This window comes from Pezoporus wallicus, unplaced genomic scaffold (assembly GCF_028554395.1).
Source record: "Pezoporus wallicus isolate ANWC-B61680 ecotype Strahan unplaced genomic scaffold, APGP_CSIRO_Pwel_v1 contig_5352, whole genome shotgun sequence".
NCBI classification, from domain to species: Eukaryota; Metazoa; Chordata; class Aves; order Psittaciformes; family Psittacidae; genus Pezoporus; species Pezoporus wallicus.
The window spans coordinates 4,155,869-4,180,736 of NW_026639660.1; the positions used below are offsets into that span (position 1 = coordinate 4,155,869).

Below are 24,868 nucleotides of genomic sequence, written 5' to 3' on the forward strand. Positions count from 1 at the left end.
TCTAAGCCTGTATGCTGCAGCTTTTAAAATACAGAATGGGAATCATGACATAATGTCTTCAACTCCCTGGCTTTGTTATCTTTAATTATCTTTGCCTGATAATGCCAGCATTCCTACTGTTCTCAAACCTACATTGTCTTTACCTCCTCTCACTAATCTGGAGGGTTTAGGTGCTGTGTTTAGCTATCCCCTGCTCCACCAACCTCTTTTCTGCTCTTCCTTTCTGACACTGAAGGTGTTTTGTGGATGAGGAACAGCAAGCAAGTGCTGGAGGAGTTTCCCAACAACTGACTAGGGATTCAGAGGCTTTCTGCAACTCACATACAGGTTAAAAGGCCAAAACCCCTACCTGCAAAGAAGGGGAAAATGCATAAGGAAAAAAATTATCTCCAATCCTCAGGGTCTCCATGCTATTGTACAGGGCTTCTCTTCATCTAAAAAAAGATCAGGAAAATAAGTTAATAGTTGGCACAGAGCCCGGAGATAGGGACAGAAGTCATGTCTATAAACTATTCACTTTGAGTCTTTTTCCCATTCATTCCATTTTTTTTTCCAAATTACCTGCCCCATGTTGTCTTCACTGCCCCACACACAACTGAACTAAAAGCTTTGCACTCAGACTACAAGGAGAAGCTTGTTATAGTGCTAACACATTCACTGCACACACAACTGCATTCTAATAACTATGGTGGTGGAGAGAAATCCTCTTAAATCAAAAAAATACTGCAACGAATAATGAGAATGTTCAACAAAACTCTCTGAAGCAAACGGGGAAATAGAAAGATTGTTTGACCTTTTAATACTGTAAATATATCTGTGGTGCCCAAGGAACTGCTGCATCCCACAGCCTCCTGAACAAATACCTGATGCCTCTAATAACTCTGTTTTCCTGCATATCTCTGTAACAGACACATGGCTCCTGTTAGCAGCAGGACAAGACAGTTGGGAAAATACAGGCAATATTTCCCAGGTGTTTGGGTTCTGTTTGGTTTCGGCTTTTTTTGGTTTTGTTTCATTTTGTTTTTTTCATCAAGGAACTATGTCCATTGCATAGGCTGGATCACTAGCAGCATCCATTTCTTCTCAATTGAGTCAGGCAATAGCAGAATACTGGGGATCGATGTGTACAGGCAACCAAGGGCTACTTTATTAGTCATGACAGCCTGAAGAACCAGCTGCAATAGAACATGTCCCACTGGACAAGCCACACTTCACTGGGAAAAACAGGATGAACAGCCTGAGCTTAGAGATTCTGTAGTCCTGAGGAAGGTCTGCAGGTCAGAGTGGGATTCTGATGAGTGCCTGAAGCAATGGTATCTCTGCCTCCTCAAGTATCTCCCGTGGCTGACAACAGAAGAGCCTCCATAGGCTTTGGGTTCACCCCACATGGAAGTGGTTATAGAAAGAAGGCTCCTCATTGTCTGACTTTTGGGGTGAGCCTATACACTCCCCAAAGCATTTTCTAGGAGCTTCCAAACAGCAGTGAGGGGACAAAGAATAAACCTGTGTGCTTCATGTGACCACTCACAGGGCAAAGACCATGAAGTTAATTCTCTGCTAATTATCTCCCAAACTGGAGCTGTGAAGCTCCTTTGCTCTACAACAGAGCAAATTTGCTGGGCACTGAAAGATTTACTGGATTTCTGGAAGCTGAGATGTTATCTGCACAGAGCTGCAATGTGCCAGGAAACCTCACCAGCTCTTTAAAAGGCACCAAGGCACAGCCCCAGGTCAGGTTTCCAAAACACTTCAGTTCCCACTGTGTTAGGTCTGTGAAACTCTAGTCCCAGGTATGAGTACTGATCTGTTTGAAAAATCAAGCCATAAGCTCTTGAAAACTCTTTTCTCATGTTCTTCCAATTACTACTGCTCTCATTTAAAAGCCTGCTAGTGTTGGAGGGTGGTGTGATCAGCACAGTAAGAGAAACAGGGTTTTGGAGTCTGCAGAGCTATCTCTGGCTGGAAAGTTTTAGCCGTTCTTCCTTGAAAGTAGCATTAAGAATGGGAAGAAAATAGTAACAGGGTGTTTAAAACGATACCCAGAAAAAACAGAACTGTTTCACTAATCTCTCACAATTCTCTGGCCATGTCAAAGGAAAAGCCATGACTTACTCACTGCCAAAACACTTTTGAGAAAGTATCACAAAAAAGAGAAGCTAGAGGAATTAAGATAGCAGAGGAGAGAGGGGGATATGTGTGTGTAAGTTATTATTTGGATGGAACTTTAACAAATGCAAAAGAAGTGAACGGCCTATTTTCACCCTGGCAAACACCATGTGCCTCAAGGCTCCACCCTGGCTTTTGCACTGTTTAATTCATTTGTGTTTATGAATTATCTAGAGAGGGATGGAACTGAAATAGCAAAAAATACACCAGCCACAAATTTTTAGGTGGGTCAGTAGCATGAATGATTCAGATGATGTTCAGGAAGATCTTAGGCAACCAGATGACTGGTCCAAGTAATCAAGCATTGGAAAAGGGGGGAAAAATGCTGCTAAGGTTCCTCATTGCTGCACAGCGCATCCCCACAGCAGGCACATGCCCAGTGCCTCTGGCACAGAATAACACCATGGGTCTGAGCAGCAATTGCCCTGGTCCCACTCTGGGACAGGCTGTGCCCCACAGCAGGGCAACACCTCCCCTGGCTCTCAGCATGGGGCTCTGCTAGTTCGTATAGGCAGCCGGTCCTCCTCTGCCTTCTCCTGACCACTGCACACAAATACACACATAGGACTCTCAGGTCTTCCTTGGCCTCTGTCTCAGTGAGGAGCAGGAAAGCAGAGGACTGAGGATGCAACAGGAAAGAGAAAGAGGCTGTGATGTTACAAGGATGTTATAAGGAGGAGGAGAAGAAAGGACAAGAAGAAAAAATGGTCAAGAGATGGGGCTAGGGAGAGAATGCTGCACTGCAGGTGGTACAGAGATATAATGGAGGTGACACAAATAAGTAGTCCAAGTCATTGTTGTAGATACATTCCTGCAGATTCAGTATGTGCACGAAAGATGGCAGGGAGCCAGAATTATTTAGAAATGAAACACTTAAAAATGTTTAAGCTATTCTACATAAACACTGCAGACCCCGCTGAAATCTACACATAACATCTCTTCACAGGCTCTGAAAACTCCCTCAGAGATGCTGCACAAGTTAAACAGGGTTATGAGAAGCAACAGAGATTAAAAAAAAAAACAGTAAGAATTGCTGTTAAAGCAAGATATTAAGAAGACATCCTAAGGAAAGAACAGAAGACAAGGCTAGGGTTTGGGTTTAAAAGTACAACAATAAAAGAGCTACAGATGAAGTGGGAAGGAAAAGGGATGCCAAAGGAACAGGGTGCTGCAAACGCATTCTGCACTGACAGCTCCTCCACCTCCAGGATGCCTGAGGATCTTGGGTAAGGCTCTGCAGACAAAAAGAGCAAGTGAAAGGCTTAGGGTTAGTGTCGAGAGAGAGACAAAAACTACTGCTCCAGTTGGAGTAGGGTAGGAAAGGGGCTGCCAAAAGATAGATTGTCTGCCAAAATAGCTCTCCTATGGGAGCTCGCTCATCCTAGCCAGTACTGGGAAAGCTTGGACAAAAGTCAGCCAAGGTCAGCAATTTGGACTGGTGTGGATTTGGGGTTTATGTTGGGAGAAGTGCAAAGCCTATCTCCCTATTTTTGAGTGGGGCTGGAAGATGGCTGCCAAACCAGTGTTTAAGCTGCTGAAAGAATTCATCCTCTGATGCATTTTGTACAAGGATGTGATGAAGAAACATGTAATCTTTAGAGTATACTCACTTTATCCCTGCTCTTTACTTCATAACATCAGGAAATGAGACATGCAGTAAAAAAAAAAAATAATTACAGGGAAATAACCACAGACAAAAAGAAATATTAAATACCTTTTGCAAACAGGTTTTTAAGCCTACGTATGCATTGCTGTAGTAGACCAAGGACACTGGATGATTCAAAATGAAAATATATTTGTCTGTTGATAACATTAACTTCCAGAGTCATGGGAGTTAATGGTAACAACAATTTTTAGAGTATATTAAATGGCATTCTTCAGGGCTTAATCCAGCCCCTAACTATTTAGGGATCAGGATGACATCTAATGAGTCTTGAGAACAAGGTTGAAAGAATTGATTATCCTGCATCTGCCTGCTGTGAGGTTGTTATATCTTCCTCTGAAGCATGTAGCACTGGCCAGGGTCAGAGGCAGGATGCTGGACAAGAAGGAACCCTGGATTAGCTTGTCTATACTCCCTCTGCTCTGCCTTGGCTGCAAGCTATGCAAGGTTTTATGTCTGTAATCCACAGCTCTCCTTGAGGAACACACAGGGCCTCTGAAATGCTAAACAGCCCAGGGAAAGAAGCTTACCTGAAGCCATGAGTAAACCCAGCAGTCAAACCTTTGGCACAGAGTTTGGCTTCTTCCTCTTCTAAATCGCTCAAGGTTTGGATGTCTTTGTTTTCAGCTCTGTATCTGAAAGATAAAGGAATTAGCAGGATTTTTTTAATCTTTGTGTTCTCCCAGATAAGTGTATTAGAGGAATTTTGTAGGCTATGGACATATTTATTTTGAATTAAAGCTGCACCATACTGTGTGTTATTGTATCCTAGCGTAGGGCACAGCTGAGCCATGTAGTCTTCTATACCTGACTGCAGAAACATCATTTCTTTTGCCCAGCCCTGGATATCTGTTGTGACACAGAGCACATGGAGTCCAAAAGGTCTCCTTAAATATATTTTTTATTTTTAAAATGTAATAGAAAAATTGATTTTGGATTTCAAACAGCGAAGAAATAAAGCGTAACCTAGGGCATTATGGAGTCAGTGTGCCCAGTTATTGACAGAGACCAATAATTATATTCCTGTATAACTTTCTTTTAGTGAATACAAGAGAATCTCAACTGGCTTTACCTGAGCTCTCTCCAGCCACTTTCTTCCAATTTAACCAGAGGGAAGGTTGCTGCTACAATCTAGAATAAAGAAGAAAATAGAAAATGCGATAGACAATTAACAGGCAGACATGCTTCCTCATTGTCAGCAGAGTTGTTGCTGGTGTCTGCGAAAGAAAATACAGTTTTCAGAAAAGATCAAGCCCAGAACACACTCTAAATCTCACAGGCAAAGATCTGTGAACAAAATGAACTTATTTCTTGGGTGCGGTGCTCCTTTACCCAGACAGAGAGATATAGGGGAAGGTGGGAAGCACAGTATGAACCCTTCCCATCTCAGTATCTATGAGCCACTCTGATTCCTCCTCATGGCCATGTGAAGCCCTCCCTGAACACAGCAGCCCACCAAGCAGCATAGATCCAGCACCACCTAAGTCCTTTCTTAAATACATGCTAGCAACCCTATCATTGCCTTCAGCAAATCTCCTTCACTCTTAGCCCTGGCCCAGTCAACGCTCAGGGACATGCAGTTTCATTAACCCTATGTTAACCAGGGCTGCATTCAAGTACACCATCCTGAGAAGTACTGCCATTGTCTCAGGTTCTATCAACTCAGTTTCTCCTGCCACTCTTTTTTTTTCCCTCCTGCCTTCAGCAGGCTCTTTAGATTCAAGTACTAACCTCAAGCCAATTTTTTATTTCAAAGCTGGATTACTGCCTTAACTCCCTCTACCCATTTTTCTACCACTTATCTCAATGCTCTCTAACTGCGAGGATGTAACACAGAAACAAAGGACCAGGAAAAAGACAAGGCATTAAAGTATAAATGGTTCTAAATAGTTAATAGTTGGAAGGAAGAAAATTGTAACCTCCATTAATCAGAGGTAAAAACAGTGACAATAGGCTTCAGCTGGTTGTGCACCTATTTATTTTTAAGACACCAGAAAACATGCTTGAAAAGGTTTCACTCAGATGTGGCTTCAGACATGATTTAGAAGTTTTCTCACTTTGGAAACAATCAGATAGCATTTGAAGGGGAAAAAAAAGAGTTCACCTTTATGAGGACTGGCACTCCAGGCAAGAGACAGTCAAGAGTTGTAGATTGAACCCCCTTCTGTGTAAATTACTGCAATTTCTGTTTAATTTCACCATAAGTATGTTTGCTGCCAGTTCTTGAAACTTATCCATATGCTTTTAAAACTGCAGCTTGAAGCTCCAGGCCCTGAAGTCAAGAAAGGATATGAGAGTCTCATGTTCCATCATAAATAAAACTGATGCCTGACTTACGATTGTGAAGATAATGCTGAACATCAAAAATGTTCAGCTATCAAGAAAAAACACCCTATTCTGTCTCTTTTTAACTAACGATTTTTAAAGGCAAACTCATAAGGATGGTGTACCAACTTGTCCTCTGAACTGCTGGAGTGAGCAGTGCAGTAGACATGGGGCCGTTATAAGTATGCAGACCCCTCAAGGCTGCATCCTTTATTTCTCACTCCAGCTGCTAGTGGGAGAAAAGATGGAAGATGCAAATGGCCAGTGCAAACAGCCAGGCTTGTGCCATCTCCTGCCTTGTGGGAAGTCTGGAAAGACTTGCTTTTCTGAGACTTCTTGGCCTGCCTAAGACAGGATTTGTCTTTGGGGTCCTCGAGCCTGAAGCAGTGAACTGCTGAGAGTGATGCATTTATTGCTTTGACCTATACATTGTCTGCTACTCTCCTTTGAAACGCTACAGCTTCACTTGTAAACTGTACTCTTGTCTCAGTAGCCTCTTGAGCTCTGAGCTGGATTCTGTTTCCTTTAACAAATCAGCCTCCTAGCCCCCATTTTAACATTAATTGATTGGAGATGCTTTTAACTGTTCCTTCTGGGTGTATTAATTTTTTACAGACTGAATTTGGTTTGATGAGGCAGGAAACCTGAAACTATTTCTGGCATCTCCTGCATACTCAGAATAACCACTCTAATGCATTCAGAGAAGCACACAGAAGCAGGGTGGTAACAGAGTAGGGCTGGTGAGGGGGGTAGGCAGATGAAGGGGAATAGAGGAGCCTAGTAGTCACCTATCCATTTCCAAAAAACACCAGTAAGTAATTGCTTACCCGTGTCATCTTTTATATTAAACATTTTTCCCAGCAACGCAGGTATTTCGATCCGGTTGGGGCTGCTGACATTAACAGATGTTAAATACACTCAGGAGAAATATGATCAAATGTTTGAAGTGTCTAGTAAATGTGCTGTTAGCTGCCCTCCCAGGGAGGCTTAGTGGAAGCTATTGTGTTTTGCTGAGAGAGAGAAAACCTGGAATATTAGACAAGGAATCCAAAGGCAATTTTATCAGCAGTGTTATGCAGCTCTGGAACACATAGCTAAAGGATTGGAAGCTTTTCTATTATAGCCATCTACTTGCTTGCTATTCTTAAATATTAAAATGCCATTTTACATTTTAAACCTTCCTAGTTGACATCTGTAAAGGACGCATATGCTCAACAGCATCAAGGGTTGCTATGCTCAACAACAATACCTGCTGATTCTGACACCGTAGCAAGGCTCTGGGCAGGGCTGGGCTTTGACACCCTATAAGACCAGACAAAGGCTTCACCCTTCCTGCTCACTCAAACAGAAGTGGGAGATACACTTGTTCAAACTCCTTTCTCATGTAACCTGCTCAGCTTAGCATGTTCAGTCCATAGATGAGGTCAACTTATTCCACTCCTAGTGAGATGCCCTGGATCATCAAATAGGCTTTATCCATCTCAGAGAGTGTTTTTTGTTTCCTCCAACAAAATTTGCCATCTTTTTAATTCCAAAGATGCAGCAAACCAGCAAACCCCATTATTACTGCTCCTGGAGCAAAGGAAAGAACAGATGGGAAGACCATTGGCAGAGTAGGAAGAAGATCAGCCATTAGAAGTTGTGCAGAAAAACATCAGGAAAAAAGGCCATGAGAAGATATTCCCTGAAAGAACATCTTCCCACAGCAGCTATCTCTCCTCTGTTATTCAGCTTTTGTCTCATCAGAAAGTAGGAGATGCTGCTCCTTTCTCTTGGCACATGAGGGATACCGTGCCTGAGCCTGTGAGACCTCTGTTGGGCTGGGCAATGTAAACACTCCTTCACAGACATTTTCTCATCCTTAAAACAGCCTCTTAATCCAAGGTTATAAAAAAGAAACCAACTAAAAGTAAAAGGCCACTTGCTTTGGTAAAAAGCCAGGTCCCCCCTAGGGTGAAATGGTTGTAGATCACAAAAGACATCCCATTTATTAGTAATAAATAAACTACATAGATTAGTGACATACATAGTATTTTTCTGTCCTGGAAAGCATCCTCATTCTGTTAAAACTTCCCAATCAATATATCTAAATAATCCAAATGCAGCCATGTCTGAACTAGATACAGCCTGTCAAAACACTCCTCTTCAGCCAAAAGTTCAATTAAGCTGAACTGAAGGACCAGAAGTTTTTCTATTAAAGAAATCAAATGCCATGCTTCTGGTGTACAGCCACACCTTACCTGAGTTGTGCTGTCCCAGCCAGGGCACTAGGGTGCTCCTGAGACCCAGAGCTACACATCCAAATCACTCTTGTAGATAATTTGAATTCAGCCTTAATTCAGTCCTGCCCACCTTTCCAGCAGGCAGTGTTAGTGCCCTGCTAGGAAGGACCTGGACCATCCCGTCTGTCCAATCAAATGTGATGCTGCTCCAGGGGAAACAAGATACATGAGGACAGCAGGGTCTTGTATCGCACACTGGGGTCTCCAGGCACACTCACCCTGTAGCACCTGTACAGCACGATGTTCCCTTTCTTCCTCCTCCCAGTAACTCTGGGCTGAACAGCTGGGTTAGCCCAGAAGTACCTCAAGGCAGTGAACCATTGGTCTCATTTGGCAAGGCAAGCCCTAGGCCTCCTGTGTGTTAAAGCAGCACGCTTATTTTAAATTCAAACCTGCTGTCTTTTTCTACTCTTCTTTTCTATTGCTAAAAATGGTTTTATGACAGATCTTGATGGATATGAATTGTCTGCCATATGTTGTTTCCTTTCCTGACTGTTATCTCCATATGTCAAATGTACTTGGATCTGATGATCTCCATACAAATGATAACAAAACAAACAGACAAGGAGAGGCCAGACTACAGGGGAAACAGAATCCCAGTCAGAGAACTGAAATACCAGCAGACAGCCTTTGTACTGGAGAATGTATGGTTTATGTGCTGTCACTCAAAACCAGTGACTTGCTACTCCTTCCAGGCACTCCTCCACATTAGTTGCTCTCTGGCTGCTAAGGATGTGTTTGAGGGGAAATTTGCTGGGGATACAGCACCCTGTTTAGGATATACAGAATGTATCCTCGTGAATGAGAGTTGTTTTGCCTCCAGTATAACTAGTGCCAAGTTTTTATAACCTGTTTTTTCCTGGCAAACTGGGTAAGTTATCAGAAGTGCCTCAAGTGACTTAAACTTACCAGAGATTTGATCTCCTAAGTCCATTAGACTTTTAGGAAAATTGGATTCTTTCTCTCTTACAGTCATTACCTTTCTCTTTCATTTTGTCCTTATCACATTGACATTTTTTTCCTATGTCTTTGAGGCTCCTCCCATTCTCCAAGAGATCCAACAGCAAGGAGTATTTAAGAAAGAGAAGATCTTAAATACCTGATAATCCAAGATAGTGTAAAGTGGGAATCCTACCATGTTGTTCCAAACTACCTTTTCCCTATAGGCCACAGTTTGGATTTCTTAGACTAGATACAGGAATTCCTGCCCATCCTTCAGGCTGCTCCCGCCTGCAATCAGCATCTGTGAACAGGGGAGCTCTTGGGCTGGCCTTTTCATGTCTGTTGCAAAGAGGCTGGTGTCAGTGAGGACAGGTGAAGCCCTACTCTTACAGCAGTCCCATCTCTGTGTGGGAGCTTTCAGGCAACACAGATCCAGAGTCACATTGTGCAGCCCCTGTGACCATATTGCATTGCTGGAAAGGAATCATCTTTCCCATGAGAAGTATATCTGCAGCACTTCTCCCTTGCTCCTGTGCCCAAACTTTCTGCATAAGAGCAAGGAACAGTGTCTTTCTTCCTGGATGAATCTATAAGGAATTAAGTTCTTCTTTACAGGCCAAGGCAGATCTATGCAGTTCCTGAGAAAGAACCCGTAAGCAAGATAAAAGTTAAGCACCACATTTTAGGTGTGCTGGTTTCTGACTTCCTCAAGTTCTACTTCTCTGAATCCTTCTTCCCTCCACAGTTATTGCCCTGGTAGACCTGTTCAAGAAGGAAACAAAGATTGGAACAGAGATCTTTGCAAGGTTAAAGAAGACACCTTTCACTTTAACAAATGATGGTCTCCATCTGTTTAGCATCCCTCTCATATGTCTGTAATAGATACAGGCAGAATTGATTATCTCTACTTCAGGGTTACTAATTAAAACCCTCCTCTGATGTAATGGTACCGCTAAAATTTCCACTTGGGTCATCTGTGTTTTTTCTGAAAAAAAAAAAAAGCATGATTTTTTCAGGACAGAAAAGATACTATTTAAGGGGGTACATTTTTTAAGGGGGACCAAACAGAGAGGCAATGAAAGGAGCTGATGAGTCAAAACAACCAACACACAGGAGTTCTAAGATCTAGACTAATTCCATTTATAAAGGATTTTAAGGGTCTGTCTCATCCAAACAGAAGTAGAACAGGTTGCTGAGGGACTTGTCCAGAAGTTTTGAAAATCTCCAAGGATGGCGATGCCACAGTCTGTCTGGAGACTTGTTCCACTGCTTGACCACTAAATTCACAGGCTAAAACAGTGACTTAATTAAGGACTTTATGGCTGGTATCTGTCTTGAACTATCCTTTCAAGGCAAAATATGTAAATCAGGGCCAGGTGTGGCCAGTGTTTCCTTGGGGCTCAGCATCTGTGCAAGAAAACCCGAAGGCCCATGAGAGGTTCTGGCCAATTGGTGTTCCAAGCCTTTGTTCAACTACAAAATACATGAAAGATGCTAGCTCCCAGGGAAGCATAAGTCATCCTGAGCAGCCATTTGGTGAGCAGGGTGGACACAAAAAGCTGTAACACAATTTGCCTTGAAGAACCACTGTTGTGAGTCCAGCTCTTCTCAAGAGTGTCCTTCCTGAAACCACACTTCAAAACCAAGAGGATTTACAGACTCCTTTATCACCTGTCATGCTACCAGTGTTTTTATTAGTCTTACAGTGTTACACACACTTGCTTTGCTAGGTAACATGGCTGCAGCAGATTTCCTAGCGTCTCACCCATTACCTTTTCAAGACCTTACAAAGTGGTCTGGGTCCACAGTACAGCAAGGGACCCATCAGCTTGGGTACAGAGGCAGAAACAAGCAGCAATAAGCAATCCAGGTCAGAGGACAACAAACCAAGTTATGCCAGATTCAGTGACAAAGTCAATGCAGTAATACTATGGCCTCGGTGCTGAGCCACTATTGGAAGAGATCTCGCTGGAATAAGTGCTGGTGTTTATGTGAGCAGTCAGGCACTGGAGAGGGACTGAACCCTTCAAGAAACATCTCTTTCTAGAAGGCATGTTATCACCTGCTAGTTTGAGTGCAGTTAACAGAGGTCAGAGGTTCCCCATATCTCCCCAGTGAGTCTCTCAATTCACACACCTCACCTCCAATTTGCTGGTTCTTGTGACGATGGTCTTCAGATCACCTCCACTGAAGGAAAGGAGAGAGGCACAGGTGCAAAAGACCTTTGAATGCCTAGGGAAAGCTGAGATGTTTCTAAGAAGTTGCAATACACGTGTAGTTTATTTGTCAGATTAGTAATGCCTGAGACAACAAAAAGCTTGTTGTTTCTGTAATGAAATTAAATTTTAGCTCTTGGCTTGGGCCAATGCTATAACAGACTGGTTGGGTTGCCTCTGTTCTACATGTTGGTTGTTACTAAATGTGTATTTAGAATACTTAAAAAAATAAACGTGAGTCATTCTTTTAAGCTAGCTGAAACAATGATTTGATCCAGACAGCGCGAACAGGCAGTACAACATGCTTGCACACACTGGAGTTTCCCTTTGAATAATTCTAGCAGCAACCAAGCCTAAGATTTCTGCATTTAGCAGTAAAGTTCTCTCTTGTTAAAATTCAAATCTTCTAGGTCACTCGCTCATCAGCAACAAAAGTGCTCTACTTGGAAGTGCAATATAAATAAATAAAAGGTAATGTATGTAACTCAATTCCAATTCAAGAGAAATGAATCTGAAGATTTTTTCTTGAAGTCATTCAGCTTTCCAGGACTCTGGTCTTCTGGCTGTGGTTTAACAACTGCTATTAAAGAAACGATCAATCGGGTTAGTGAGAGGCAGTAAGATACGGGATGGGTTGGGGACCAGGAATGGATCCATTTGGGTGGATTATGACCACCCCAGCGGGAGCACTGAGAGAAAGCAACAATTTCAGACCCTCCTCCACCACAGCACCAGTTACCAGAAGTCTGTTTGTAAGCATTTACGTAATAAATAACTCCTGGTTTTGTCTTTCTGACCATTAAATACCACTTTATTGCCCTTGGGGAGCACTTAATGTATCCATCCATTTTAATTTCATACCATTTTGCACTGGGTCTTTAGAAATGCAATTGCATGCATTGCTTTGTTTCAGTCAATACCACCTAGACAGCTTGAAGTCAGTACACAAACTCCTTAAAGATAATAATGCCCTGAGATGAAAAGAAAATATTTGACTGCTTTATACACTTGAATAGGAAGGAATTGAAAGGACCACTACCAACATCAGACAAGCTCACCGTTTAATTTTGTATTTCAAGAGTCAGAGCATATTTTGCTATCAACTCTTGCAGTTCAATTCAGTCCAGTTTTTACCAACATATAGAGCACTTCAAAGCTGCTAGTGGGTTTGTTTCTATTTAGATGGTGCCCTTTATCAACACAAGATCTAGCATTACAGACAGCATATATGTAGAACTCATAAAAAGCCTTGACAAATCAGAACTCATGAACCTTCCCAAGCTCTAAAAACCCAGGCCAATCTATGACTGGAAAATAACAGAAATCAAAAAGCTTCCCTAATTAGTGCATTCAGTTTTGGTGCCATCTAAAGACTGAAGCGCGTAAGTCTCCATGTTTAAAAGCAATTCTGCAAGACAGAAAGGAATCACTGTAGTGCACAAGCAGAGACAAGAAAGGTGAGAGAGGAGGAACTGGAACAGCAAAATTACCATGGCACTAATGATTATGGCTAATGACAAGATGTTGCAAGGCTAAATCATCCAGGGTAAGTGAGAAAGAGAGAGAGAAAGAGAGCATGGGGTTAGAATCAAAAGGGTGAACTGCTAAACCTCACTAAAGTTGAGCAAATTATTTAATATAAATAACTTTCTGAAAGGAATTTATCTTACAGTCTATTTACTCTTTACAAAGTGTCTGTTCACTGATTTGAGGTTTCTTTTCTGAAATTAATTCATCAATTGAAATTGTATCTGGAAGTCTGGTAATTAGTTCAAATGAACTACAGATCTACAGTTCATTCACAAGCTCTTCATTGCAAAAGTTCATACTGAAATAGCACTGGTTTTGTCTAGGTTCCCAGGTGAGTTAATATGCTTCTCTATCCCTAACTGCTGCCCTTCACTAATTGCTAGTACTGGTTTTTGAAGGCAAATTCTATTACAAATTCAAAATTCACTGTCTGGAAAAAGAATCACCGACCAGCTAAAATTCCCAGTAAGCTGTAAGCAAGGAAATTCTTCCTTTTTACAAAATGTCTGTATTGTGCTAAGCTGAGTAAGTCAGTGAATCCAGCTGCAACACAGTGAGGACTTGTGCAAGCCTCATGTTTTAACTACATTACAGGTGAGTTCCCTGATTCAACTGCTTATATGAGCTGTAAAAATAAAGTACTAAAATCCTACAGAGGATATCTAACATGAGGTTATCATGAAAATAAAGAGCTTGTAATAATGGGATCTGCCAAGCCAAGGCACAGAATTGCAAAAGAAGGAGTAGGAACCACATTTTTTAGACACAGACATTTAGTTTGATAGCTGCTCTGCACAGGGATGCTGAGCTGGTCTTTTCTACATATAGCTATGATTTTCTAGCAGCTAGTGCTAGCAAAAATACCCACATCAAACTTCTGCTTTCCTGAGGGTAAAACAATCTACTATTTCAAATTCCCTTTCTATGGCAACATTTTTGACTCCCAGAGAATGGGGCAACATATTCCTGACTCAGACAACTCCTCCCATACTTGGCACCTCTTTTTGGTACTTATTACTCCCTTGTTAACAATAAAACTACAACCATCACTGCTGCTGTAGGTTATGGCATCAGGCTGGAATCCCAAACCCATGGAGGCAGGACTGACAACAGGCAAAACTTTAAATTAATTGAGATTTCCCTCCTGATTTGAAAACAACTCAGGGAAAACATAAACCTTGTCATATCTGAAGGACAGCTTAATACTACATGTCTAAATGAGACACGACTGTGTCTTAATACCGCTGAGTGAAACTTGACTAGTTTGTATTAATAGTTTATTATTATCTCTCATAGTTTCCCCACCCCAAATCCTTTGTGCACCATTTACATGGGATTTTTAAATGGCAGAGAAAAATCCATCTGGAGAGACCTTTTCCTATTTTAATAACATTTTCATACACATCAGCTAAGTCAGTCACTGTTGCAAGCTCAGCCTCCCTTTTCTGCAGTGATCAAAATTAAATGCCAGCTTATCTCCAGGGAGGCTACAGATTGAGCCTCCTGCAAGCACAGGAAGCTCCTGTGGTAGATACTGATGCTCTCGTGAATCCCATTGCTACTTACTCGTGGTTTGTGGTCATTCAACACCACATTTTCACACAAATCACAGGATCTCAGCCCAGCAATTTTTGCTGAGGGAGTTTCTCTATGACCCCGAGACTGGTCTTCAAGCTGCCTCACTCCAGCCTCTCCATTTCTCAGTGCCAAGTTAGAACATGTCTTCACAGTGTACTGGGTGATGAAGTGGCCCTGAAGTTAGCAAAGGAGCTTAGAGCTAAAGTTGGGAACTCTTTCAGGTCAGGAACCTAAGAAGTAAATGTCAAATTCAGGCTTTGCTGTTGTGTGGACAAACTCAGTTATAAACTTTTGTTTTTCAAGAAGCAGCAGAATATAACTCCTTTTATTCCTTGTTCCCCCAAACCAGGTCTCTGTCTGTCTCTGCTGTGAGGAGCAGAAAGGAGATCTGGAAACACCAGTGTGCAACCTCCCTAATAGTCATGTCCAGAACTGCCTGGGGTAACCACAGCTGGCGAGGGGTCATTCAGAAAAAGCACTGTAAACTCTCAGCACCAGCCATGTCTTTTTACAAGTCTTTTCTTCCTAAATGCTGTGAACCTGTAGGTCACACTAGTTTTCCTAAGGATAATAACCCACAACACCTTCCTAAATGCTGTGATCCTGTAGGTCACACTAGTTTTCCTAAGGATAATAACCCACAACACCAAACAATTCAAGAACTGTGCCATAAAGATTTGGACTGCCAGAGAGTATATACATGTCCTTCTGAGGACACCAGAGGGAGATAACCTCTCTTGCAGACGTAGGAAATACACTCACTTAAGGGGTTCTTCCACAACTATTACCTCCTCTCATCCCCCAAGAATATCTCTTTTCTTAATAACCTGAGCCTCAGGCCCTACGCTGCTATAAAAAAGAGCACTCACTTTGAAAGTAATCCTTAAAGGAGGGCACAATGCTGTCAGCACTGCCATCACCCAGAACATTTTTCAGGACCATAAAACATTTGGGGGAAAAAACCAAAGAATCAAACAAAACACAAATGAGCAGGACCACTGTATAATAAAACCCCTTTCATTCCATTTGAGGTATGAAATGAATCCAAGATAGCAGGTGTTTTCCTTGTGAGTGCATACAGAATCCTTAGCCATCCATTCAATGCTGCAATTATAGGTCATCATAGGACACCTGAAAATTATTGAGGGTATAAACTGGCAAAGTTATAATTCCTATACAGGCTTAGATTTTAAAAAATTAGAATTTATTTGCAGGCTGTGAGTGAGCAAGACCATGGGAAGTGGTGGTTTATACCTAATAGCTTTCTAAATTTATGCCAGTTATGTAGGGTAAGGACTGTGCTCAGTCTCAGTGTCCTGTTTTCAGACAAGAGGCAGGGCAACTAAGGAAATGTGCTACCATGTTTTAGCATTTGCTAGTGACATTCTGTGATTGGGACTATTGTAGCATCTGAGCTAGTCTTGCTTTGCACCTTGCACAGGCATTCACGCCTGAATAAAGAACATACAAAATGCTACCCCTTGGATTTGGCAGCATGTTATAAATGTTTGGCACAAGCATACATTTCAGTGTAAAGTGCAAGGCAACAAAGAATCCAATCCCATTCACTTCAGAAGAAAAAGCGGGGTGGGGGGGCGGGGAGAGAGCATTTTGCACTTACCTAATGACAAAATTTGCTAGGTCTGAAAAGTCTGTTTTTTTAAATGTTCCAATCAGCCTTGCTTTTAAAAGAGGAAGAATGGTAGCTGAGGGCAACTAATAGCCTACAGGGTCAATCTCAGCATTAAGATTTGAATGAAGAGATGAAAGAGGTCTAAAGGGAAAGAAATCCGTGGACAGAGAACTATGATCCTTTTGGGAATCGTTCCCATGGGGCCACTTAGCAACAGGCTACCATCCAAGCACAACACCCCTGAGAGCAGAAGAAAAACTTTCTTCTTTGTATTTTGCCTTCTCTGTTAAAAACACTGTTTTCAGCTTATTCCCTGGGGAGTCAAAGCCTCATCAGGAAGAAATAAAGATGGCCAGTCTAAAAGTGATTGTGTCTCAGGCTCTGCAAAGGCACACATTTCTCTTATCCCCAGGAAGAAAATTGCCTCATTTTATATTCAGAATCAAATGTACTGAAATTATAAGCAGTGCAATAATTATGTTCAACATGACACACTAGATCTGACCTTAATAAGATAGCCTAGTGGCCTTAACTATTATGGGAACAGCTCCTTCCATTTGTAGACCTGGGGATCATTTCCACATTCTCCATCCAGGAAAAATAAGTTATATGCTTCTTGCATCATGTCCATGTGCTGTGCATGACCCTGGGGGCTAAAGCAGTAACTCATTCAGTTCTGCTGCAACTGAGTGCTGACTTGGCCAGTGCCAATAACAGAGAAACAAAGAAGGTAAACATTTACTTAGAGAGAGGAGTAGACGCAGGCATGGAGCTATTTTTAACCTTTAATCATTTTATACTGAATTTTAGCAATTCTAGAAGAAACTGTGACTCCTGACACAATGAACTTGCACTGAATGTTGATGGCTCCAATGGAGTAAGGACATACCTCTTCAACAGAGGTATTTTGTATTAAAATCTGTCACACACCAAAATCCGTCACACACCAAAATCCACCAGCTTCTTCACTTTTGACCTCAATGTCACATTGGCATTCCAGTGCCACCGCCACACATCTCTGCCAGTGCTGCTCAGTCATGACCTACACCCCCTACTATTATAGCAAAGAGCACCCCACACATATTTTGATGGGATAAGTATAAAAACCACCACGCAAGTTGAAATCATTTGCATTTGCCTTTGCTCTGAAGCCTCCCTGTACTTAGAGGACAAAAAGCTTCAGGACAGGAGGGAAGGAAGGAGGGAGGGAGGAGGGAGAAAGGGAGGGGAATGGGTCTGTCCAGGACATATCCTTCGGAGCCTGCAGATGTGGTTTTTAATCCCTTTTTTCCTTGGGGATCAGTTAATCAACAGCACATAAGAGATGAAAATAAACATCCCACCTTTCTGCTGAGTAACAGCAGCAGCTGGAGAGAAATGTGTGGATATAACTGAGATCTACCAATTATGTGCAAATTCTATTCTCCAGAGAGGTGCAAACACGAAAGTTCAGTTGAGAGTTTGTCCTCCCCTCCCCTGGCAGAGGAACTATTAAGGTTTCTGCAATGAAGTATCAAAACCCAGGTTATTACAGTGCTTTCTTCCAGCACTTATACAACCATTACTTATTACCAGTTCAGCTTTCTCAGATTTCTTCAGATCAAAGGCATGAGATACGTCTTAGACCCCCTGCATTGTTATTCCTTAGGTGCAAAAGAGGCACTCTAGTATTTTCTTCACAGGCATGCTGGAAGGATGACACTGCAAATGCCTGGAAGGTTGTCAGAGGCTGTGGGTGTATTTGCTGCACACTGTGAGGACATGCAAAAAGAACTGACTCCTATCTTTATTGGGAAATTCCACGTGTAGAGGTTATACCAGGACACTTGGAGAAAGGATAGCTGCGTTTTTTCCCAAGTCTGTCCTTGGTCTTCTAGGTGACACTGGAAAAAGCACTTTTCTTCTCAGTATATCCGTTTCGCCAGCCATAGCATGGGAACAGTACTACTGACCTTACAGCTCAGGAGATCGGGACAGCTGAATTCACTCACTGCATGTCATCACTTCATGATTTGCACCACAGATCATGGGTGAGAATTAACAGTGTCATTGTCCTGGTGCAACCCCAGTGCAGCTGATTTTGAGCCTCTCATATTCCAGTGCAAAAGCAAGGAAAGCAAAAGCCATTCTTGCTTTAACCAGCCTTGGGCAAACCATGCACTTTCTGACACGCACCTTGGAAAACGATGACGTGGCACATTGTAGCTCATGCATCAAGGACAACCTCACGACATGACTCAGTGATGGTAACAAGCCATAGTACCTCTTGCTTGAAGCCCCATCCCTGTTCAATGAGCTCTGCAAAACAAACCATAAGCAAAACCAAAGTATGCAAGCAAACCCAAAACTCATGTACTGTTTGTTGCCCTCTAGAGATTCCCTGGCTCACCCGGCAGAGGTCCCTCAGTGCCTATGATCTTCCTTGGAGACCCTGGAAGGACAGCAGACACCTCATGCCGGCTGCATTCAGTGTTGCAGGTCAAGGACTCGGGTTCTCTCCCCTGTAGAAAGCCTCGCACAGGAATTTTCCAAGTTCCGGTGTATCCTTCGTCTCTGTGGAAGATCCACAACCTGTAGTCAGAAAGGGGCTCCCACACGGCAGGAACTGGTCAGTGCTCTGCTGCTTCCCAGTGACAGAGGGTTTATTCTTCGTCTTACTTTGCATGGCCGCAGTGTTTATGATCTGTAGCCTTTTATACACCCTGCTCTTTGCAGTGCCACCATGGAAATGTCTGTATAGATGTGAATTTCAATAGCCATCATACACCCAGCAGCAGCAATCTGCGTTTGGTACCTCAGAGCCTGTTAATCTATAGTAGTCATAAGGCTACTTATCTCCTGCTCTTTTCAAATACCTTGGCAGTGGATACAAAAGGGAAATGGCAAGAGCTCTTCTTCTCCAGAGTCTGAGAGCGGGGTTTTGTTTTTGTTTTTGTTTTTGGTTTGTTTGATACTGTGCTGTTGCTACATTACCAAATGTCATATTCATAACCCATAGCAAAGTTTGCAAGAGAGGTAAGAGATGACAATCTCCCAAGTTTCTGCTAGTGTAAGACACAGCTGCATGGTTCTGTTACAAGGGCCCAGGATGTTTACCTGTCTGTTAGCTAATTAAAGCACCATGATCTGAAAGCTCTGAAAGCTTTGGTTCAGATCTTCCTTGGGATCATCTGTAGCTCTACTATGTATGTGCTGATAAATTCTCAGCTCCAGCCCACAGGTGCTGAGCTACAAAGGGATGTTTGGAGAGGGCTGCTTGTATACCATGGACATAAACATTGTTAAAAGACAAAAAAATGTGACTCAAGAGATGCTTCTAGTGAGGAAAATGAAAGCTAAAAATATGCAAAGGAAATAAATTAAGAAAGAAAATAATAATTTGGATTGGATTTGGGCTGCTGCCTCTAGGGCTTTTATGTTGAAAAATTTGGGTTTCTGATTCACTTAAACTCTACCATTGGTGATATCCAAAGTTGAAGCCCTTTCAGCAGCCAAAATCTGGACAAGAGCTTTCCTTGGGAGTCAGATCTCATCCCTTTTTATCTCCCCAGGTGGAGTGCTGATGAGCAATAGAGCATGTTTCCCAGCCCTCAGAGGTCTCACCATGTGGCCAAGTGTGATTAAAACAAGGCTATGAGAAGAGCATTAAGGCACAAGCTCCATGATTAACCAGCTTAGGTAAGTTGTACACACTGTTTAATGGGAACCGAAGAAAATTCTCTGCTGTGGGATGAAGCATCCCAGATATTTACAAACACAAAGACTGGTGCTGGACTTACACATCCAAGAGCTCCTGAGCAGGGCTGGATCCTGTGAATGGAAAACAATTGTATCCACTTAAGCAGGACACAGGGTATTGCAGATGTGGGGGAATGAAGAGGTTTCTGAAGGCGCTTATCAAAGAGCCCCAAAAGATGGAGGTGACCTGTTTCTTGTGAGGAAACGGCAGTAATACAACTTCGTTTTCCATGTATAGCAATTAAGATACTCAACAGTTCTTTCAGTTCAATTTTAATAATTCAGTAAGCAAGAGACCCTCAGTCAAGACACGAGAAGAATGAAAACTTCATATTTATTGTCCATTACCCCATCTTTGCTCTGCTTTTTTGGCACATTTATTATGAGATGTTGGTGAAAACAGCTGGCTCACTGACCACAACGGAAAAAGGTTCAGGAGCATGTGCCAAGAACACCAGTACAAACAGGGATGTTTGCAACTTTCTGCTTGGAGCATCAGGAGTATTTCATTACTGGCAGATCACCTTCAAACTTTTTCTGCTTCTCCACCTGAGAAATAAACCCTTAGGTCTTTCTCCACCCCCATGTTTTTTCTACTTTTCATGAGGGCAAATGGATATCCCAACACAAATCAGTTAGGGACATCAACCACCCACACAGACGGGACTGGAAATCTCCTGGGTCTAGAGGCTTGGAACTGATGCAGAGGAAATAAAGGCACCAACAGCAGTCATTTTAAAGTGTAACAGCAGGCAGACTACCTACACTGTCTGCCATGAACAAAGCAATGCTCCTGTTTTCTCTTGCTGTCTCACGTTTATACATTCCTGAAAAGCTTCCTCATCCCGGAACTTTTTCTGAAAGGTTCAGTCTTAAAAATAAATCCTATATTAGCAAAATGGGAAGCTTTTCAAATGGTGATTGCTGGAGGCTGGGGAGGTGAATGGGGCAGGGTGTAAGTATTCTGTTCTTACATTTACACTGAAGCACCCACCACTGCCACTTAGTATGACTGCTGGGCTGAATGGACTTTTGATCTGATGCAGTGTGTCTATTTCCTTGGTCAATAAGTAAATTTATGTTAATAGGTTAAAGTTTCATTTAAATTTGCCAAGAGAGCTAATAATAAATGTAGCTTTTAAGCAGGAGAACAAGCTTGTGAGCCTCTCCTAATTAGAGAAAGCTCAAGGTACATCGTTGCTTCCAACAAAAACTCTGTCTTTCATAAGCAGGGGTCCATATAGACCAATATATTTATAGAGCTTCACTGATTTCTATTTTGTTAAAACCATCCTTCACTGCTGCCACTTCTGCAACTCTACCAAGTGGCAGGGTTAGGAGAGGCAGAGCTGCCTCTCACATTATCACATCATTGGCCCTCAGAAAACAATTATAGGTGATAGTGCACTATAAATGCCAGCAGCCAGAGCAGGACTTGCAAAACAGTGTGTCTGCTCAGTCAGGCTGACATTTTACACTAGAGATAAGGAGAAAGGGACAGCGCAGGATTTTTCTCCTTTCCTGCTATTTGGGGTCCAATAAAATTCAGCAAAGGCCAATGCTGAGCTCCTTGTAAAGTATCTTTAATTCCTATTGAATTTCTGCAGGCACAGCCATATACAACAATAATCAAGACAAAATAAAAGCAAAGAGCAAGGCCTAGCAGCCTAAGATAAACTGTGCTCCTTTTGCTGTTGATCACCTCAGCTCCGTGCTTTTGTTTCTAGTCAAATCTGATCAGAACATTGGAGAGAGAAACAACCCAAGGATTTCTGAGAAAACGGGGAAATGCTGTACACCTGAAAAAAAATTATCTATCATCTGAAAAGCCATGGGCTAGGAGCAAGGAAATGAAGTTGAATTAAAGTCTGGTTTCCTCCCTCCTCAGTTACCCCTCTTCCACTTCCCCCACTGAGCTAACAAGCCTCTACCATCATCTGCTTGTGGAAAGGCAAAAGCTTCAGGCACCTTCCTTTTCCTGTGCCAGCATCATTGTAATTACATGAGCAACCACCAGTGTAGTGAAGGGGTCTTGTATTTCCTTTAGCAAGTCTGGCTGTTTGTCCAGCCTGGAAGGAACAAACTTTCAGTGTCTTTCTTGTGCGTTCACATGCACAGCCCAGTGCAAGTTAGCCGTTACTTGCTTTTTGGGCCTCATGGGGATAGATATTCAGGACAAAGAAAGTAAATTAAAAAGTGCCCAAGGTGCCTCACAACACAGTTTGGTTTGCCTTCTGAATTATTGCTGCTAGAAGCCAATGAGCATTTCTCCTCAGACTTTGTCTCACGAGGATAGAAAATACACTTGGTTTAACAAGGTTTTCCACACGCCTGTTGTTGTGGGTACAGGCTGTGCAAACCAGCAGTGAGAAATCTTTTCTTGATTTGAGGCAGATGCACAAAAGCCAGAGAAGCTTTTCTAGAAATCAGGAGATGCAATGAATGAGCTCAGATTTGCATTAAAACTTAACCTCAGATCCTCAGAGAAATTTGAGGTGATCCTTTCAGCACATTTCCTTGACATCTGCTGGAGGCTCAAGTGCATGAATAACATTTTGTGGTGTACATATTGGTGTGCATGTACCTGCTGATTATTTATGTGAGCTCTGGCTCATGTGTGTTTATATGTATATTCAGAACTTGCTTTGATACATTTGGCAATACTAGGAAACCTATTTTCTGCTGTTTACCTAAGCAAGGTAATAATCCAGTTGTATTTACAGCACTTTGCAGCCAGGACACTTGGGGCACTGCAGAACAACAATAGAAGCATTACAGAACACAAAACAAACACAGTATTAAAATCATAATTCAAACAAAAAATGCTGAGTTCCTGAGAGGCAGAGCAATAGAAATATCAGAGAGGAATAAATATGTGATTACAATGCTTTTGTTTCAAAGCACATTGTGAGAATATGTGGGTTAAGCGGATTTAGCAGGGAGGTGGCAGTGGGATGAGTTCCTAGCACTGGAGCTCTGTCTGACAAAGACTCACTTTAAAAGCTTAGCTGTGTCTGGTGCTGACGCACAGCCAAATCAAGCTTGAAGGAAGCAAGCCTGGGGTATTGCAAGGACCATTACCATAAAGAGCTTTCAACCAGCAGTATCAGTGTGTAACAGTTAATCTGCCCCAGACGAGGTAGCAGTTGTGCTGAACATAGGGCATGTGAGACTTAATTGGTGCTGTTTTCACCTACTAGTGGGGATTGAGTGAGTGACCTCACCAATGTGAGAGGCATGTGCAGGGATGGGGGATGATACCTGTGACCCCAAAGGTGAGTGTTGTCCAACAAACAGCAAAACCTATGCTTTGTACCTGCGGCCCATCTCAGGTACAAAATAGGCACCCTCAACCTCCGCTTTTATTACTCTTGGCCCTTACCTTCCCATAGATTTACTTAGAGGAACACAGGTCAGCCCACTGGCAGCACCAGCTCCCCAGCTTGCCCACTCAGCTGTTGAGGGACCCCACTAAATGCCGATGGAGACGTTATTCCTCCTGTGCAGTATCTATCTCAGCACAGCATGGAGATACAAAGCCAGCAGGAGCCTTAGAAGAGCCTTGCAGACAAGAGCTTCGTGGTTTGTTGAGACTCTTCTCCAAGGCTAGCGTTACATAAACAGAGCTACATCTGGTGATAAGCGTCTAGCTCCAAGGCTACTGAAAGCTAAATAAACCGATGTTTATTTGTTGAGCAGAGCTCTAAGCTGCATACTGCCTGGTGCCTCCCCCATGTAAACTGGGGTGTTTATGCTCCAGTGCCAAATGTTAGAGCTGCCTTTGAGTGCCTGACATTGATTTCAATAGGATGCAATTGCTGGAGCTTCGTTCTCACTGAACAAAATGAAGGACTTCTAGCAAAGTCATGTATGGTGGAGCACAGTTTGGTGTAGCAAAAGAAAGGCTGACACTGTCCTCTGCCTTTTCAACTCTATGGAACAGGCATTTTTCACTCCGAAACAGACTCTGGGAGTATTCAAGGAGAAATGCCAGGAAGCTTCCTCAGAAGGAGCTTAGGGTCAGGGTTGAGCCCTGATGGTGTTGTGCACAGTAAATTAGAGATACTGGTGGGAGGAAAAAGTATTGGAGAATGGAAAAAGCAGTAACCAGGAAAGCACCAGCACTGCACTGGAACAGAGTCCTTCAGGATCAGATTGCTTGGGGAGACAGTAGGAATCCTTGGATTGTGCTGGCTGCTCTGCAGGAGCCCCAGTGCCTTTGCAGCAAATGACCACACAGCAACCTGTTTGACTGTCTTGACAACTGTGCATCAGTCACAAAGCGTATGACAGCTGATGTACTTTATTTAAAAATAAACCCAGTACTTTAATATAATCCTACTGACATAAACACAATCACGAATTTCATGTCCGATTTCCATCATGAATGTGACATCCATAATTTCATTCTGATTTAAAGAACATCAGATGATCTTGGTTCAAACTTTAATTTAATAAAACCAGGTAGGGAAAAAGCCTTCAATGTATAAACAAAATTAGTTGTTTGCTTTATCAGAATAGCATAGAATACAAATTAGTTACCAATATTTGTACAGTGCTTAGGCAATGACTGTGTTTTGGGGCTCATAGAATATGCTCTCAAAAGAAGAAGACAAAAGATGCTGTTCTACCATCTTTGTGTTCCCTCCAGCAGCTATCCCTGTGTGATAGATAGGAAGTGGGTCTGGCTGTCAGGAGTCATACTGGGATTTCTTCTCTTGCACAGTCATCCCACCTCCAAATGTCTGATTGTTACATGAAAATGCAGGGTGCTGTATATCTCAGGTACAGTGCT

At 42.4% G+C, this 24,868-nt stretch overlaps 1 long non-coding RNA gene across 2 annotated transcripts; it reads right to left on the reverse strand.

The window, feature by feature from the left end:
• Positions 1–347: 347 nt before the first annotated feature.
• Positions 348–10,144, reverse strand: LOC130602527 (uncharacterized). Of its 2 annotated transcripts, XR_008972926.1 has the most exons (4): positions 10,058–10,144; positions 4,902–4,960; positions 4,360–4,464; positions 348–434 (listed from the first exon to the last, which is right to left on the reverse strand). It is a non-coding gene; the product is annotated as an uncharacterized LOC130602527 (long non-coding RNA). The 2 variants fall into 2 exon arrangements; XR_008972927.1 differs by lacking the exon at positions 10,058–10,144 and having other exon boundaries at positions 4,902–5,022.
• Between the last annotated feature and the right edge of the window lie 14,724 nt (positions 10,145–24,868).